We start from the raw sequence: 20,222 nt of genomic DNA, 5'->3' as shown, positions 1-20,222 counted from the left end.
CTCGACAACAGTATCAACAGTACCGCCTCGACAACAGTACCAACAGTACCGCCTCGACAACAGTACCAACAGTACCGCCTCGACAACAGTACCGCCTCGACAACAGTACCGCCTGGACAACAGTACCGCCGACAACAGTATCAACAGTACCGCCTCGACAACAGTACCGCCGACAACAGTATCAACAGTACCGCCTCGACAACAGTATCAACAGTACCGCCGACAACAGTATCAACAGTACCGCCTCGACAACAGTATCAACAGTACCGCCGACAACAGTATCAACAGTACCGCCTCGACAACAGTATCAACAGTACCGCCTCGACAACAGTATCAACAGTACCGCCTCGACAACAGTATCAACAGTACCGCCTCGACAACAGTATCAACAGTACCGCCTCGACAACAGTACCGCCTCGACAACAGTATCAACAGTCACATGCGTATTTTGCCATGCTATATCGTAGTATCTCAATACTGGTGTCGTGAAAACAAGATCCTTAAGGCAACAATATCTCGGGGTGTGACTGTCATGGGATTTCGCATGATGGTAATTGGCCAGCCAAAATGGCTGCGTTCATCGTAATAACCGTTCGAATAGCAAAAAAACAACATTTAAATACAATTAAATATTCATTCCATTTCTATGTGGGCTGCTGCTCAAAAAGGGGAAAGGGGGGGGGTCACCTAGGCAACTGAAGACGTGTTTCCTACAACGCCTTGTTTGTTTCAGCAGGAGCGACAACGTTTCATCACGTTGTTAAAGACGACCACACGAATACCCAGCTGCCACGTCTTCAGGAAGCCGTTCGCTGCAACAAAAAACAAAATAAATATATCGTAATAATTTAACGGTTATTTTATTTTCGTCGTCTTCCATAAAACATGGGTTACACGTTATACGTTCAAATGATGACGGCCCCGCCAATCACCGTGCGCCAATCACCGTGCGCCAATCACCGCGCGCCAATCAACGTGCGCCAATCACCGTCCTCCAGTCACTAATTCCGAAAGGTCAACATTGCAACTACAACGTTCCCTCCCCACTGTGATAGAAAGAACACAGTTGTTTTCCCCCAGTTAGTTCAGCTTTGAGAGAGCATGGGTCCAAATTAGATTAAACCTGCTGAACTTCCAAGAAACCGAAAAAAAAAAACGAGGGAAACAGAGAGCGAGAGAGAAGTCGGATGAAATAATAATCAACAAGCGAAACGCAGGTATCCAATTAACTAGGAGACCGGAGAGAACACACGGTGGTAGACTGTCCCAGACGGCCGACTACTCTCTATATATACTGCACTAGTTTTAACCAGAGCCCTATAGGTGGAGCACTTGTAAAAGGACATAGGGTGCCATTTGGGACACATCCTAAAGGTGTAACCCAGTTGGCCTCGGAGGAAAGAGACAGAAAACCAGACTGCAGATACAGAGAGGCAGAATCCACCAGAGAGGTAGGTCACGTTAACGGCAGAATCCACCAGAGAGGAGGCAGCGTTAACGGCAGAATCCACCAGAGAGGGAGGCAGCGTTAACGGGAGAAACCACCAGAGAGGGAGGCAGCGTTAACGGTAGAATCCACCAGAGAGGGAGGCAGCGTTAACGGGAGAAACCACAGGAGAGGGAGGCAGCGTTAACGGGAGAAACCACCAGAGAGGAGGCAGCGTTAACGGTAGAATCCACCAGAGAGGGGGCAGCGTTAACGGTAGAATCCACCAGAGAGGGAGGCAGCGTTAACGGGAGAAACCACAGGAGAGGTATAACATCATATTGGGCCATACCATTCAGGTACACTATAACATCATATTGGGCCATACCATTCAGGTACGCTATAACATCATATTGGGTCATACCATTCAGGTACACTATAACATCATATTGGGCCATACCATTCAGGTACGCTATAACATCATATTGGGTCATACCATTCAGGTACACTATAACATCATATTGGGCCATACCATTCAGGTACACTATAACATCATATTGGGCCATACCATTCAGGTACGCTATAACATCATATTGGGTCATACCATTCAGGTACACTATAACATCATATTGGGCCATACCATTCAGGTACGCTATAACATCATATTGGGCCATACCATTCAGGTACACTATAACATCATATTGGGCCATACCATTCAGGTACACTATAACATCATATTGGGCCATACCATTCAGGTACGCTATAACATCATATTGGGCCATACCATTCAGGTACACTATAACATCATATTGGGCCATACCATTCAGGTACACTATAACATCATATTGGGCCATACCATTCAGGTACGCTATAACATCATATTGGGTCATACCATTCAGGTACACTATAACATCATATTGGGCCATACCATTCAGGTACGCTATAACATCATATTGGGTCATACCATTCAGGTACACTATAACATCATATTGGGCCATACCATTCAGGTACGCTATAACATCATATTGGGCCATACCATTCAGGTACACTATAACATCATATTGGGCCATACCATTCAGGTACGCTATAACATCATATTGGGTCATACCATTCAGGTACACTATAACATCATATTGGGCCATACCATTCAGGTACGCAATAACATCATATTGGGCCATACCATTCAGGTACACTATAACATCATATTGGGCCATACCATTCAGGTACACTATAACATCATATTGGGCCATACCATTCAGGTACGCTATAACATCATATTGGGTCATACCATTCAGGTACACTATAACATCATATTGGGCCATACCATTCAGGTACGCTATAACATCATATTGGGTCATACCATTCAGGTACACTATAACATCATATTGGGCCATACCATTCAGGTACGCTATAACATCATATTGGGTCATACCATTCAGGTACACTATAACATCATATTGGGCCATACCATTCAGGTACGCTATAACATCATATTGGGCCATACCATTCAGGTACGCTATAACATCATATTGGGTCATACCATTCAAGTACGCTATAACATCATATTGGGTCATACCATTCAAGTACGCTATAACATCATATTGGGTCATACCATTCAGGTACGCTATAACATCATATTGGGTCATACCATTCAGGTACGCTATAACATCATATTGGGTCATACCATTCAGGTACGCTATAACATCATATTGGGTCATACCATTCAAGTACGCTATAACATCATATCGGGCCATACCATTCAGGTACGCTATAACATCATATTGGGTCATACCATTCAAGTACGCTATAACATCATATTGGGTCATACCATTCAGGTATGCTATAACATCATATTGGGCCATGCATATCACCGATGGGCCATGTCATTCAGGAACGCCATAACATCATATTGGGCCATGCATATCACCGATGGGCCATGTCATTCAGGTATGCTATAACATCATATTGGGCCATGCATATCACCGATGGGCCAAGTCATTCAGGTATGCCATAACATCATATTGGGCCATGCATATCACCGATGGGCCATGTGACATCATATTGGGCCATGCATATCACCGATGGGCCATGTGACATCATATTGGGCCATGCATATCACCGATGGGCCATCTCATTCAGGAACGCCATAACATCATATTGGGCCATGTATATCACCGATGGGCCATGTCATTCAGGTACGCCATAACATCATATTAGGCCATGCATATCACCGATGGGCCATGTGACATCATATTGGGCCATGCATATCACCGATGGGCCATGTCATTCAGGTATGCTATAACATCACATTGAGGCAATACCATTCAGGAACGCCATGACATCATATTGGGCCATGCATATCACCGATGGGCCATGTCATTCAGGTACGCCATAACATCATATTGGGCCATGCATATCACCGATGGGCCATGTCATTCAGGTATGCTATAACATCACCGATGGGCCATGTCATTCAGGTATGCCATAACATCATATTGGGCCATGCATATCACCGATGGGCCATGTGACATCATCTTGGGCCATGCATATCACCGATGGGCCATATCATTCAGGAACGCCATAACATCATATTGGGCCATGCATATCACCGATGGGCCATGTCATTCAGGAACGCCATAACATCATATTGGGCCATGCATATCACCGATGGGCCATGTCATTCAGGTACGCCATCACATCATATTGGGCCATGCATATCACCGATGGGCCATGTCATTCAGGTACGCCATAACATCATATTGGGCCATGCATATCACCGATGGGCCATGTCATTCAGGAACGCCATAACATCATATTGGGCCATGCATATCACCGATGGGCCATGTCATTCAGGAACGCTATAACATCATATTGGGCCATGCATATCACCGATGGGCCATGTCATTCAAGTACGCCATAACATCATATTGGGCCATGCATATCACCGATGGGCCATGTCATTCAGGTACGCCATAACATCATATTGGGCCATGCATATCACCGATGGGCCATGTCATTCAGGTATGCCATAACATGATATTGGGCCATGCATATCACCGATGGGCCATGAGACATCATATTGGGCCATGCATATCACCGATGGGCCATGTGACATCATATTGGGCCATGCATATCACCGATGGGCCATGTGACATCATATTGGGCCATGCATATCACCGATGGGCCATGTCATTCAGGAACGCCATAACATCATATTGGGCCATGTATATCACCGATGGGCCATGTCATTCAGGTACGCCATAACATCATATTAGGCCATGCATATCACCGATGGGCCATGTGACATCATATTGGGCCATGTCATTCAGGAACGCCATAACATCATATTGGGCCATGCATATCACCGATGGGCCATGTCATTCGGGAACGCCATAACATCATATTGGGCCATGCATATCACCGATGGGCCATGTCATTCAGGTATGCCATAACATCATATTGGGCCATGCATATCACCGATGGGCCATGTGACATCATCTTGGGCCATGCATATCACCGATGGGCCATATCATTCAGGAACGCCATAACATCATATTGGGCCATGCATATCACCGATGGGCCATGTCATTCAGGAACGCCATAACATCATATTGGGCCATGGATATCACCGATGGGCCATGTCATTCAGGTACGCCATAACATCATATTGGGCCATGCATATCACCGATGGGCCATGTCATTCAGGTACGCCATAACATCATATTGGGCCATGCATATCACCGATGGGCCATGTCATTCAGGAACGCCATAACATCATATTGGGCCATGCATATCACCGATGGGCCATGTCATTCAGGAACGCTATAACATCATATTGGGCCATGCATATCACCGATGGGCCATGTCATTCAAGTACGCCATAACATCATATTGGGCCATGCATATCACCGATGGGCCATGTCATTCAGGTACGCCATAACATCATATTGGGCCATGCATATCACCGATGGGCCATGTCATTCAGGTATGCCATAACATGATATTGGGCCATGCATATCACCGATGGGCCATGAGACATCATATTGGGCCATGCATATCACCGATGGGCCATGTGACATCATATTGGGCCATGCATATCACCGATGGGCCATGTGACATCATATTGGGCCATGCATATCACCGATGGGCCATGTCATTCAGGAACGCCATAACATCATATTGGGCCATGTATATCACCGATGGGCCATGTCATTCAGGTACGCCATAACATCATATTAGGCCATGCATATCACCGACGGGCCATGTGACATCATATTGGGCCATGCATATCACCGATGGGCCATGTCATTCGGGAACGCCATAACATCATATTGGGCCATGCATATCACCGATGGGCCATGTCATTCAGGTACGCCATAACATCATATTGGGCCATGCATATCACCGATGGGCCATGTGACATCATATTGGGCCATGCTTATCACCGATGGGCCATGCATATCACCGATGGGCCATGCCATCTTCCCCAACAGCCAATCGGCAGAAGAACACAACACTCAGCAGATTAAAAACCACACCCATCGACAGGGCTCTCGGCACATGTTCCCCTGGTACCACTAACTTTCAGTACTAACTTTCATGATTTGGTGGCACCAGACCCATGACATTTTATTTTTACCTTTATTTAACCAGGCAAGTCGGTTAAGAACAAATTCTTATCTACAATGACGGCCTAGGAACAGTGGGTTAACAGAGCCCTGACCAGTGGGTTAACAGAGCCCCTGAACAGTGCGTTAACAGAGCCCCTGAACAGTGCGTTAACAGAGCCCCTGAACAGTGCGTTAACAGAGCCCCTGAACAGTGCGTTAACAGAGCCCCTGAACAGTGCGTTAACAGAGCCTGAACAGTGCGTTAACAGAGCCCCTGAACAGTGCAACAGAGCCCCTGAACAGTGCGTTAACAGAGCCCCTGAACAGTGCGTTAACAGAGCCCCTGAACAGTGCGTTAACAGAGCCCCTGAACAGTGGGTTAACAGAGCCCCTGAACAGTGCGTTAACAGAGCCCCTGAACAGTGCGTTAACAGAGCCCCTGAACAGTGCGTTAACAGAGCCCCTGAACAGTGCGTTAACAGAGCCCCTGAACAGTGCGTTAACTGCCTGTTTAGGGCAGAACGACAGATTTGTACCTTGTCAGCTCGGGGATTCGAACTTGCAACCTTTCAGTTACGAGTCCAACGCTCTAACCACTAGGCTACCCTGCCGACTTCCTACGAATTTGGCCGTAACGCTTCAACTGTTGTGGCTATAAGCCAGTGTTTCCTCCAAGATGATGGCCTCTAAAATTCAGCGACGCCAAAAGACTCCGACCGTGCCGCCTGCCAAGCCCCCCCCCCACCCGCCTAAGCCCCTTCATGACGCAGAGAAAACCCTGCACTCCCACACCCACCCCGTTGGGGCTGCCATCTCATCAAAGCCGGCTACTGCATTCATGACTTCCTCTTTAAATCACATTATATTCGCACTGTGAGGGGATTTAGATGGAGAAGCCAGGTCTCGTAATGTGAGAAGTCGAGGCCCCATTAACAGCAAATCACTCAACATAAATAAAACATGGCACACTCTCTCACTTCCATTCCCCACAAAATATCCCACCTGACACAAACACACAGTACCACTCCCCACCTGACACAAACACAGTAGCACTCCCCACCTGACACAAACACAGTAGCACTCCCCACCTGACACAAACACAGTAGCACTCCCCACCTGACACAAACACACAGTACCACTCCCCACCTGACACAAACACAGTAGCACTCCCCACCTGACACAAACACACAGTACCACTCCCCACCTGACACAAACACACAGTACCACTCCCCACCTGACACAAACACACAGTACCACTCCCCACCTGAGACAAACACTCAGTACCACTCCCCACCTGACACAAACACACACACACACACACAGTACCACTCCCGCCTGACACAAACACACACACAGTACCACTCCCGCCTGACACAAACACACACACAGTACCACTCCCCGCCTGACACAAACACACACACAGTACCACTCCTCACCTGACACAAACACACACACAGTACCACTCCTCACCTGACACAAACACACACACAGTACCACTCCTCACCTGACACAAACACACACACAGTACCACTCCTCACCTGACACAAACACACACACAGTACCACTCCTCACCTGACACAAACACACACACAGTACCACTCCCCACCTGACACAAACACACAGTACCACTCCCCGCCTGACACACACACACACAAACACACAGTACCACTCCCCACCTGACACAAACACACAGTACCACTCCCCACCTGACACAAACACACAGTACCACTCCCCACCTGACACACACACACACAAACACACAGTACCACTCCCCACCTGACACGAACACACAGTACCACTCCCCACCTGACACAAACACACACACAGTACCACTCCTCACCTGACACAAACACACACACAGTACCACTCCTCACCTGACACAAACACACACACAGTACCACTCCTCACCTGACACAAACACACACACAGTACCACTCCTCACCTGACACAAACACACAGTACCACTCCCCGCCTGACACACACACACACAAACACACAGTACCACTCCCCACCTGACACAAACACACAGTACCACTCCCCACCTGACAAACACACAAGACACACACACACACACAGTACCACTCCCCACCTGACACAAACACACACAGTACCACTCCCCACCTGACACAAACACACAGTACCACTCCCCACCTGACACAAACACACAGTACCACTCCCCACCTGACACAAACACACAAGACACACACACACAGTACCACTCCCCACCTGACAAACACACAAGACACACACACACACACACAGTACCACTCCCCACCTGACACAAACACACACACACAGTACCACTCCCCACCTGACACAAACACACAGTACCACTCCCCACCTGACACAAACACACAGTACCACTCCCCACCTGACACAAACACACAAGACACACACACACAGTACCACTCCCCACCTGACACAAACACACACACACAGTACCACTCCCCACCTGACACACAGTACCACTCCCCACCTGACACACAGTACCACTCCCCACCTGACACAAACACACACACAGTACCACTCCCCACCTGACACAAACACACACACAGTACCACTCCCCACCTGACACAAACACACACAGTACCACTCCCCACCTGACACAAACACACACACACACAGTACCACTCCCCACCTGACACAAACACACAGTACCACTCCCCACCTGACACAAACACACACACACAGTACCACTCCCCACCTGACACAAACACACACAGTACCACTCCCCACCTGACACAAACACACACAGTACCACTCCCCACCTGACACAAACACACACAGTACCACTCCCCACCTGACACAAACACACACAGTACCACTCCCCACCTGACACAAACACACAGTACCACTCCCCACCTGACACAAACACACACACAGTACCACTCCCCACCTGACACAAACACACACACAGTACCACTCCCCACCTGACACAAACACACAGTACCACTCCCCACCTGACACAAACACACACACAGTACCACTCCCCACCTGACACAAACACACACACACAGTACCACTCCCCACCTGACACAAACACACACACAGTACCACTCCCCACCTGACACAAACACACACACAGTACCACTCCCCACCTGACACAAACACACACAGTACCACTCCCCACCTGACACAAACACACACAGTACCACTCCCCACCTGACACAAACACACAGTACCACTCCCCACCTGACACAAACACACAGTACCACTCCCCGCCTGACACAAACACACACAGTACCACTCCCCACCTGACACAAACACACACAGTACCACTCCCCACCTGACACAAACACACACAGTACCACTCCCCACCTGACACAAACACACACAGTACCACTCCCCACCTGACACAAACACACACAGTACCACTCCCCACCTGACACAAACACACACAGTACCACTCCCCACCTGACACAAACACACAGTACCACTCCCCACCTGACACAAACACACAGTACCACTCCCACCTGACACAAACACACAGTACCACTCCCCACCTGACACACAGTACCACTCCCCACCTGACACAAACACACACACACAGTACCACTCCCCACCTGACACAAACACAGTACCACTCCCCACCTGACACAAACACACAGTACCACTCCCCACCTGACACAAACACACAGTACCACTCCCCACCTGACACAAACACACAAGACACACACACACACACACAGTACCACTCCCCACCTGACACAAACACACAGTACCACTCCCCACCTGACACAAACACAGTACCACTCCCCACCTGACACAAACACACACACACACACACACACACACACAGTACCACTCCCCACCTGACAGAACACACTAGTCTCGTCTAAATTCAGTCCGCCGCCAGTTACAACTTAAATAAAGTGCTCTTGGTTGATTTACATTCATTATTATCTTTGAAAAACACTTCTTCTATTCAACTGAAGGAGTCAAGAACAGAATATATTTGAGTAAGTGATTTAATAAACAAACTAAGACATTAAATACACACACACACACACACACACACAAATAGGCCCCACTTGTTGACGCTAGCCCCCCCCCCCCCCAATCCCATCTAGCTTCAGCAATGGACTGGATATGGCCTCAGGTCACACAAGCCCAATGTGATATGAATGATTCATGCTGGTGGAAAAAAATGTCATTTCTGTCACAGTCAAAGATCATCGTTGTCATGAAATCCTCCCATCAGTTCTGTCAACCCAAAAAAACTTGAAGGTGGATGAAGAGGACGAGATCTGCTCCCCTGGGATTTAACGCTGTGGTTGAATCCCATATGGACTCTGGTCTACAGTAGTGCTCTATATAGGGAATAGGGCTCTGGTCTAAAGTAGTGCTCTATATAGGGAATAGGGCTCTGGTCTAAAGTAGTGCTCTATATAGGGAATAGGGTTCTGGTCTAAAGTAGTGCTCTATATAGGGAATAGGGTTCTATAGGGCTCTGGTCTAAAGTAGTGCACTATATAGGGAATAGGGTTTTATAGGGCTCTGGTCTAAAGTAGTGCACTATATAGGGAATAGGGTGCTATTTGGGTCATAAGCTGTGTAAAAGTCTTTCAGAAACAACTAAGTCTACCACTCTTTGCCAGTGTTGAGGTGGGAGCCCGACCTGTCCCAACGGTGTTGGGCTGGGAGCCTGACCTGTCCCAACGGTGTTGGGCTGGGGGCCTGACCTGTCCCAACGGTGTTGGGCTGGGAGCCCGACCTGTCCAGGTGGGAACCTGACCTGTCCCAACGGTGTTGGGCTGGGGGCCTGACCTGACCAGGTGGGAGCCTGACCTGTCCCAACGGTGTTGGGCTGGGAGCCCGACCTGTCCCAACGGTGTTGGGCTGGGAGCCTGACCTGACCAGGTGGGGGCCTGACCTGTCCCAACGGTGTTGGGCTGGGAGCCTGACCTGTCCCAACGGTGTTGGGCTGGGAGCCTGACCTGTCCCAACGGTGTTGGGCTGGGAGCCTGACCTGTCCCAACGGTGTTGGGCTGGGAGCCTGACCTGACCAGGTGGGAGCCTGACCTGTCCCAACGGTGTTGGGCTGGGAGCCTGACCTGACCAGGTGGGAGCCTGACCTGTCCCACCGGTGTTGGGCTGGGAGCCCGACCTGTCCCAACGGTGTTGGGCTGGGAGCCCTGACCTGTCCCAACGGTGTTGGGCTGGGAGCCTGACCTGACCAGGTGGGAGCCTGACCTGTCCCAACGGTGTTGGGCTGGGAGCCTGACCTGTCCCAACAGTGTTGGAAAAAAGAATGGCCAGTACACCTGGAAACATTCTGTGCACGGCGATGGACTCCTTTTCACTTCACGGTGTTCAGTACATTCCTTTAATTCAAACATAAACAAACTGTATCTTTCAATTACTGACCGACTGTCCACAACGACCATCCGCAATAACAGCCCAACTAATCATGTGTCGGGGAGAACAAGAGCTAATTAAAGTATTGGATAACAAGTAATGAAAAATGAGGGAGAGAGAGGAGAGAGAGAGAAAGAGGGGAGGAGAAACAGAAAAGGGGGAGGAGAAACAGAGTGGGGTGAAGAGAAAGAATGAGCTAGAAAGAGAGCTTGACCATCAGAGAAATAACTGAGCACCACGACCATGAAGATCAGTGAGAACCAGACTGGGCCCAGTGCACTACTTTAGACCAGAGCCCTATAGAACCCTATTCCCTATATAGCGCACTACTTTAGACCAGGACCCTATAGAACCCTATTCCCTATAGTGCACTACTTTAGACCAGAGCCCTATGGAACCCTATTCCCTATATAGTGCACTACTTTAGACCAGAGCCCTATAGAACCCTATTCCCTATATAGCGCACTACTTTAGACCAGGACCCTATAGAACCCTATTCCCTATATAGTGCACTACTTTAGACCAGAGCCCTATAGAACCCTATTCCCCTATGTAGTGCACTACTTTAGACCAGAGCCCTATAGAACCCTATTCCCTATATAGTGCACTACTTTAGACCAGAACCCTATAGAACCCTATTCCCTATATAGTGCACTACTTTAGACCAGAGCCCTATAGAACCCTATTCCCTATATAGTGCACTACTTTAGACCAGAGCCCTATAGAACCCTATTCCCTATATAGTGCACTACTTTAGACCAGAGCCCTATGGAACCCTATTCCTATATAGTGCACTACTTTAGACCAGAGCCCTATAGAACCCTATTCCCTATATAGTGCACTACTTTTGACCAGAGCCCTATAGAACCCTATTCCCTATATAGTGCACTACTTCAGCCCAGAGCACCAGGGACTAAATAGGGTGCGGTTTGGGATGCGTCCTGTGTTGGATGGCAGCCCTGTCCTGTCTCTCAGGTCCAGCCTACAGGCCTCCCAAGGAGGAGACGACAACCCACCTGGTGTGTGGCTCTGCTTGGAGCCCAATGGACTGACATGATTAGAGGCTCCACCTCCATGGAGTTGGACACAACACAGAGAGATGGAACCCTATTCCCTATATGGTTCTATAGGGCTCTGGTCTAAAGTAGTGCACTATATAGGGAATAGGGTTCTATAGGGCTCTGGTCTAAAGTAGTGCACTATATAGGGAATAGGGTTCCATAGGGCTCTGGTCTAAAGTAGTGAACTCTATAGGGAATAGGGTTCTATAGGGCTCTGGTCTACAGTAGTGCACTATATAGGGAATAGGGTTCTATAGGGCTCTGGTCTACAGTAGTGCACTATATAGGGAATAGGGTTCTATAGGGCTCTGGTCTACAGTAGTGCACTATATAGGGAATAGGGTTCTATAGGGCTCTGGTCTAAAGTAGTGCACTATATAGGAATAGGGTTCTATAGGGCTCTGGTCTAAAGTAGTGCACTATATAGGGAATAGGGTTCCATAGGGCTCTGGTCTAAAGTAGTGCACTCTATAGGGAATAGGGTTCTATAGGGCTCTGGTCTACAGTAGTGCACTATATAGGGAATAGGGTTCTATAGGGCTCTGGTCTACAGTAGTGCACTATATAGGGAATAGGGTTCTATAGGGCTCTGGTCTAAAGTAGTGCACTATATAGGGAATAGGGTTCTATAGGGCTCTGGTCTAAAGTAGTGCACTATATAGGGAATAGGGTTCCATAGGGCTCTGGTCTAAAGTAGTGCACTATATAGGGAATAGGGTTCTATAGGACTCTGGTCTACAGTAGTGCACTATATAGGGAATAGGGTGCTATTTCAAAACATCTCTGTGTAGTTATGTAAAGGAGAGCGAGATGGACGACAGTAATACCCTCTTCAAAAGTAAAACAACTGATTGTGGAATCAGAGTAAATGAGGTTGTGTGTCACGACTGTTATTGAGGAGCCATTTTGAGGGAGACGTGTTGAGATAAGACTGTGTGGAATATGAAGACACACACAACAACCTAATCATTAAAAACAGGAAGACGGAACAACAACCTAATCATTAAAACAGGAAGACAGAACAACAACCTAATCATTAAAACAGGAAGACAGAACAACATCCTAATCATTAAAACAGGAAGACAGAACAACATCCTAATCATTAAAAACAGGAAGACAGAACAACATCCTAATCATTAAAAACAGGAAGACAGAACAACATCCTAATCATTAAAACAGGAAGACAGAACAACATCCTAATCATTAAAAACAGGAAGACAGAACAACATCCTAATCATTAAAACAGGAAGACAGAACAACATCCTAATCATTAAAACAGGAAGACAGAACAACATCCTAATCATTAAAAACAGGAAGACAGAACAACATCCTAATCATTAAAACAGGAAGACAGAACAACATCCTAATCATTAAAAACAGGAAGACAGAACAACATCCTAATCATTAAAAACAGGAAGACAGAACAACGTCCTAATCATTAAAACAGGAAGACAGAACAACATCCTAATCATTAAAAACAGGAAGACAGAACAACATCCTAATCATTAAAACAGGAAGACAGAACAACATCCTAATCATTAAAACAGGAAGACAGAACAACATCCTAATCATTAAAACAGGAAGACAGAACAACATCCTAATCATTAAAAACAGGAAGAGAAGACAGAACAACATCCTAATCATTAAAAACAGGAAGACAGAACAACATCCTAATCATTAAAACAGGAAGAGAAGACAGAACAACATCCTAATCATTAAAACAGGAAGACAGAACAACATCCTAATCATTAAAAACAGGAAGACAGAACAACATCCTAATCATTAAAAACAGGAAGAGAAGACAGAACAACATCCTAATCATTAAAAACAGGAAGACAGAACAACATCCTAATCATTAAAAACAGGAAGAGAAGACAGAACAACATCCTAATCATTAAAAACAGGAAGAGAAGACAGAACAACATCCTAATCATTAAAACAGGAAGACAGAACAACATCCTAATCATTAAAAACAGGAAGACAGAACAACATCCTAATCATTAAAACAGGAAGACAGAACAACATCCTAATCATTAAAAACAGGAAGACAGAACAACATCCTAATCATTAAAAACAGGAAGACAGAACAACATCCTAATCATTAAAAACAGGAAGACAGAACAACATCCTAATCATTAAAACAGGAAGACAGAACAACATCCTAATCATTAAAAACAGGAAGACAGAACAACAACCTAATCATTAAAACAGGAAGACAGAACAACATCCTAATCATTAAAACAGGAAGACAGAACAGAAACACAACATCTTATCCATCATCTCTCCCCCCCCCTCCCCTGTCCTCCTCCCCTGTCCTCCTCCCCTGTCCTCCTCCCCTGTCCTCCTCCCCTGTCCTCCTCCCCTGTCCTCCCCCCTCCTCCTCCCCTCCTCCTCCCCCCTGCAGTAGCTGTGAATCTCCTCCAGAATGTAATATTAGTGGGATAAGGTGATCAGGACCTCTGACCTCTGTCCAATTCCTCCCCCCCTCCCCCCTGTCCTCCTCCCCTGTCCTCCTCCCCCCTCCTCCCCTGCAGTAGCTGTGAATCTCTTCCAGAATGTAATATTAGTGGGATAAGGTGATCAGGACCTCTGACCTCTGTCCAATTCCCCACCACTGGTAGTTGTTTTGGAGAGGGATGTGCTGGGAATTATGGCATTGCGATTGGATACTGTGATTTATTAGAGATAGAAAACAAACTGGGGTTTTTGGTGCAGCTACAGACAACTAGCGCAAAAAAAAATAACATTGCGATATTTTCAAAACGATACGCTAGAACGTCCCGATATGCAACTGTAGTGATTTTCACCCCCGTCGCTAGCGTGTGTGATGAGCAGAGCGCCAGGCTCTCTGTCTGTCCGTCTGTCTGTCCGTGAGGAGGTGAAATGACTGCGCTGATAGCACAGCCGCATCACAAACGGCACCCTACTCCCTTTATAGCGCACAACTCTACGGGGGGGGGGGGGCTGGTCAAAAGAAGTGCACTATCTAGGGAAGAGGGTGCCATGATGGGACACGACCAGAGAGGTGAAATGATTGGGCTGACAGCTGGTCTCCACGGGTTCCAAGCTGGGTCAGGGGCTGGGCAGTGAGCCAGAAGCAGGGCCCTGGTCTGAATAGCAATCACTGCATCACACAGGTGACAGACACTGAGGCTAGGAGCCAAAGTAGGTCCCAAACCCCTATAGTGAGGCCCTCTGGGACCCTGGTCAAAAAGCAGTGTGCTTCAAAGGGGAATAGCGTGTCAATGAGGACGCAGACAAGAGGCAGCCAGCCAGCGAGGCAGCCAGCCAGCGAGGCAGCCAGCCAGCAAGCCAGCCAGCGAGGCAGCCAGGCAGGGGGAATCCTGTCCTGCCGATACCATAATATCAAGATGCGATATTGAATACAAGACGTCTGGTATTATTATCCTTGTGACTGAACACAAGCAAGTCATCCAAGGAAGGAGGGAAACACACCGATTGGATGCGTTGAATCCAACCAGCTGTTCCCCTGACCTGAGAAGGTGTGTTCATAGAGCTTCTTAGGACAACTGGGTTTCAGTCCCCCCCCCTCCCCCTCCCCCCCCCTCCGACCCAGTCCCCCCCCGCCTACTCCCCCCAGTCCCCCCTCCGACCCAGTCCCCCCCTCCGACCCAGTCCCCCCCCCTCCCGACCCAGTCGTCCCCCCCAGTCCCCCTCCGACCCAGTCCCCCCTCCCCCTGTGACACACAACCTCCTCTGACCCAGTCGTCCCCCTCGCTCCCCCTCCGACCCAGTCGTCCCCCAGAGTCCTATCCTCCTCCGACCCAGTCGTCCCCCTACCCTCCTCCGAGCCCAGTCCCCCTTTAGACCAGAGCCCTCCTCCTCCCAGAGCCCTAGTCGTCCCCCCTCCTCCTCCGACCCAGTCCCCCCCCCCCCTCCTCCGTCCCCCCCCTCCTCCTCCTCCTCCCGACCCAGTCGTCCCCCCCCTCCTCCAACCCAGTCGTCCCCCAGTCTCCTCTAATAATTCCTGGCTGTGCCGTTTGCTGTTGCTTCCTGACCTGTTGACGCGTTGTGTTCTGTCGTTGCCGTGGAAACAAGGAGGAAACGATCTTTCCAGCGGGTGGCGTGCAGCAGAGTAGTTTTCAACATGCCAGTCATGAACGCTGGTTCCTCACACACGTCCACCTCACACTGATACACACACACACTACACTGACACACACACCTCACACTGACACACACTACCTCACACTGACACACACACACACTACACTGACACACACACACACTACACTGACACACACTACACTGACACACACACTACACTGACACACACACTACACTGACACACACACTACACTGACACACACACTACACTGACACACACACTACACTGACACACACACACTACACTGACACACACACTACACTGACACACACACTACACTGACACACACACACACACTACACTGACACACACACACACACTACACTGACACACACACACACACACACTACACTGACACACACACACACACTACACTGACACACACACACACAACACTGACACACACACACACACACTACACTGACACACACACTACACTGACACAGACACATACACTACACTGACACAGACACACACACTACACTGACACACACACACACTACACTGACACACACACACACCATACACTGACACACACACACACACTACACTGACACACACACACACACTACACTGACACACACACACCACTACACTGACACACACACACACACTACACTGACACACACAACTACACTGACACACACACACTACACTGACACACTACACTGACACACTACACTGACAAACCACTTTTGACACACACACACTACACTGACACACAGACACTACACTGACACACAAACACTGACACACACACACTACACTGACACACACACACACTACACTGACACACACACACACTACACTCACTGATAGGGTTTGGAAAGCAACTCACAACACACGTCCAAAACAATTCAGACATGCACAATACATTACACTTGACACACACACACACAATACACTGACACACACACACACTACACTGACACACACACACACTACACTGACACACAATACACTACAATGACACACACACACACTACACTGACACACACTACACTGACACACACACACTACACTGACACACACACACTACACTGACACACACACTACACTGACACACAGGGCCTGGGTCAAAACGAGTGCACTATATAGGGTACAGGGTTAAGGGCCTGGGTCAAAGAACCAGTGGCACTATATAGGGTACAGGGTTAAAGGCCTGGGTCATTAAACCCACTGCTGTAGCTGCACTATACCAATCAGGGTTAAGGGCCTGGGGTGAAAAACTGGCTGCACTATATAGGGTACAGGGTTAAGGGCCTGGGTCAAAGAGGCACTATATAGGGTATTCCCTGTTAAGGGCTCTGGTCAAAACGAGTGCACTATAGACCCTATTCCCTTAAGGGCTCTGGTCAAAACGAGTGCACTATATAGGGTATAGGGTGCCATAGGGCTCTGGTAGACCGAGTGCACTATATAGGGTACAGGGTTAGGGCCTGGGTCAAAATAGAGTGCACTATTAGGTATTCCCTTATAGGGCCTACTTCAAAACGATTCCCTATATAGGGTATAGGGTTAAGGGCCTGGTCAAAACAGGCACTATATAGGGTACAGGGTTAAGGGTCTGGGTAAAAACGAGTGCACTATATAGGGTATAGAGTTCCATAGAGCTCTGGTCAAAACGAGTGCACTATATAGGGTATAGGGTTCCATAGGGCTCTGGTCAAAACGAGTGCACTATATAGGGGATAGGGTTAAGGGCTATGGTCAAAACGAGAGCACTATATAGGGTATAGGGTTCCATAGGGCTCTGGTCAAAACGAGAGCACTATATAGGGTATAGAGTTCCATAGGGCTCTGGTCAAAACGAGTGCACTATATAGGGTATAGGGTTAAGGGCTCTGGTCAAAACGAGAGCACTATATAGGGTACTTTAGGGTTCCATAGGGCTTTGGTCAAACGAGTGCACTATTCCCTGTATAGGGTATAGAGTTCCATAGGGCTCTGGTCAAAACGAGTCCACTATATAGGGTATAGAGTTCCATAGGGCTCTGGTCAAAACGAGTGCACTATATAGGGTATAGAGTTCCATAGGGCTCTGGTCAAAACGAGTCCACTATATAGGGTGCAGGGTTAAGGGCCTGGGTAAAAACGAGTCCCTATATAGGGTATAGAGTTCCATAGGGCTCTGGTCAAAACGAGTGCACTATATAGGGTATAGGGTTAAGGGCTCTGGTCAAAACTTTAGAGCACTATATATAGGGTATAGAGCTCCATAGGCTCTGGTCAAAACGAGTGCACTATATAGGGTACAGGGTGACATTTGGAATACCAAAACACACACACGGTCAGCTCAAGCTGCCTACGACCGCAGCAAACCAACCAGTGATGGAAACCATTTCCATGTTGAGTCAGTAGGACCCGCCCGTCACACAGAGGGAGACTGTAAATGACAACTCAGGCAGACATAACAGTGACGTGGCGTACGGACAGGATCACTGATACAGTTTTAGAAAGCAACTCACAAACACACGTCCAAAACAATTCAGAAATGCAGGAATAAATTAACAGTTGATCTGACAGGTACTTTTATGAATAAAATATATTAAAATTAAAAATAAATTTAAAAAGGCTAACAGCCCTACTAACTGTCCCCCCTGCACAGATGTTACCCCCCTCTTTGACTAAAACCTCTCCTGTAGCTTTTTCATTGTTTCATATGTTTTTTTTAGATGGGGGATCTGATGTTTTTTCTCTCCCATTTTAAAAGGCAGGGAAACGGTCTCAGTGTTAACTGCACCTGTTATGGAGGTTAGAGCGTGTTAACTGATCAACCAGAACCACAACTGGCAGATCCTATAATTGCCTCTCCAGAAAAATGGTTCTGTTCATTAAGCCCACTGCTGTAGCTGCACTGCCTACCAATCAGGGAGAAACGCTGGGGTGATGTATCCCAACCCTGGCTCACTAACTTCCCTCTATATGGCACTACTTTAGACCCTATTCCCCCTATAGGGCACTACTTTAGACCCTATTCCCTCTATAGGGTTACCAGCCCTAGACCCTATTCCCTGTATAGGGCACTACCAGACCCTATTCCCTGTATAGTGCACTACTTTACAGACCCTATTCCCTCTATAGGGCACTACTTTAGACTAACTATTCCCTGTATAGGGCACTACTTTAGACCCTATTCCCTGTATAGGCCCTGTCACTACTTTAGACCCTATTCCCTGTATAGTGTCACTACTTCAGACCCTATTCCCTGTGTTACCAGTGTCACTACTTTAGACCCTATTCCCTGTATAGGACACTACTTTAGACCCTATTCCTGTATAGCCCTGTCACTACTTTAGACCATATTCCTGTATAGTGCACTAACTTTAGACCCTATTCCCTGTATAGTGCACTACTTTAGACCCTATTCCCTGTATAGGGCACTGACTTTAGACCTGTCCCCCCTATATTCCCTGTATAGTGCACTACTTTAGACCCTATTCCCTGTATAGGACACTACCCTATAGACCCTATTCCAGCCCTGTAGGGCACTACTTTAGACCCTATTCCCTGTTATAGGACACTACTTTAGACCCTATTCCCTGTATACCACACTGTCACTTTAGACCCTATTCCCTGTATAGATGTTACACTACTTTAGACCCTATTCCCTGTATAGGGTTACTACTTTAGACCCT

This window comes from Oncorhynchus masou, unplaced genomic scaffold (genome assembly GCF_036934945.1).
Source record: "Oncorhynchus masou masou isolate Uvic2021 unplaced genomic scaffold, UVic_Omas_1.1 unplaced_scaffold_528, whole genome shotgun sequence".
NCBI classification, from domain to species: Eukaryota; Metazoa; Chordata; class Actinopteri; order Salmoniformes; family Salmonidae; genus Oncorhynchus; species Oncorhynchus masou.
This window is presented reverse-complemented; position numbering follows the sequence as displayed.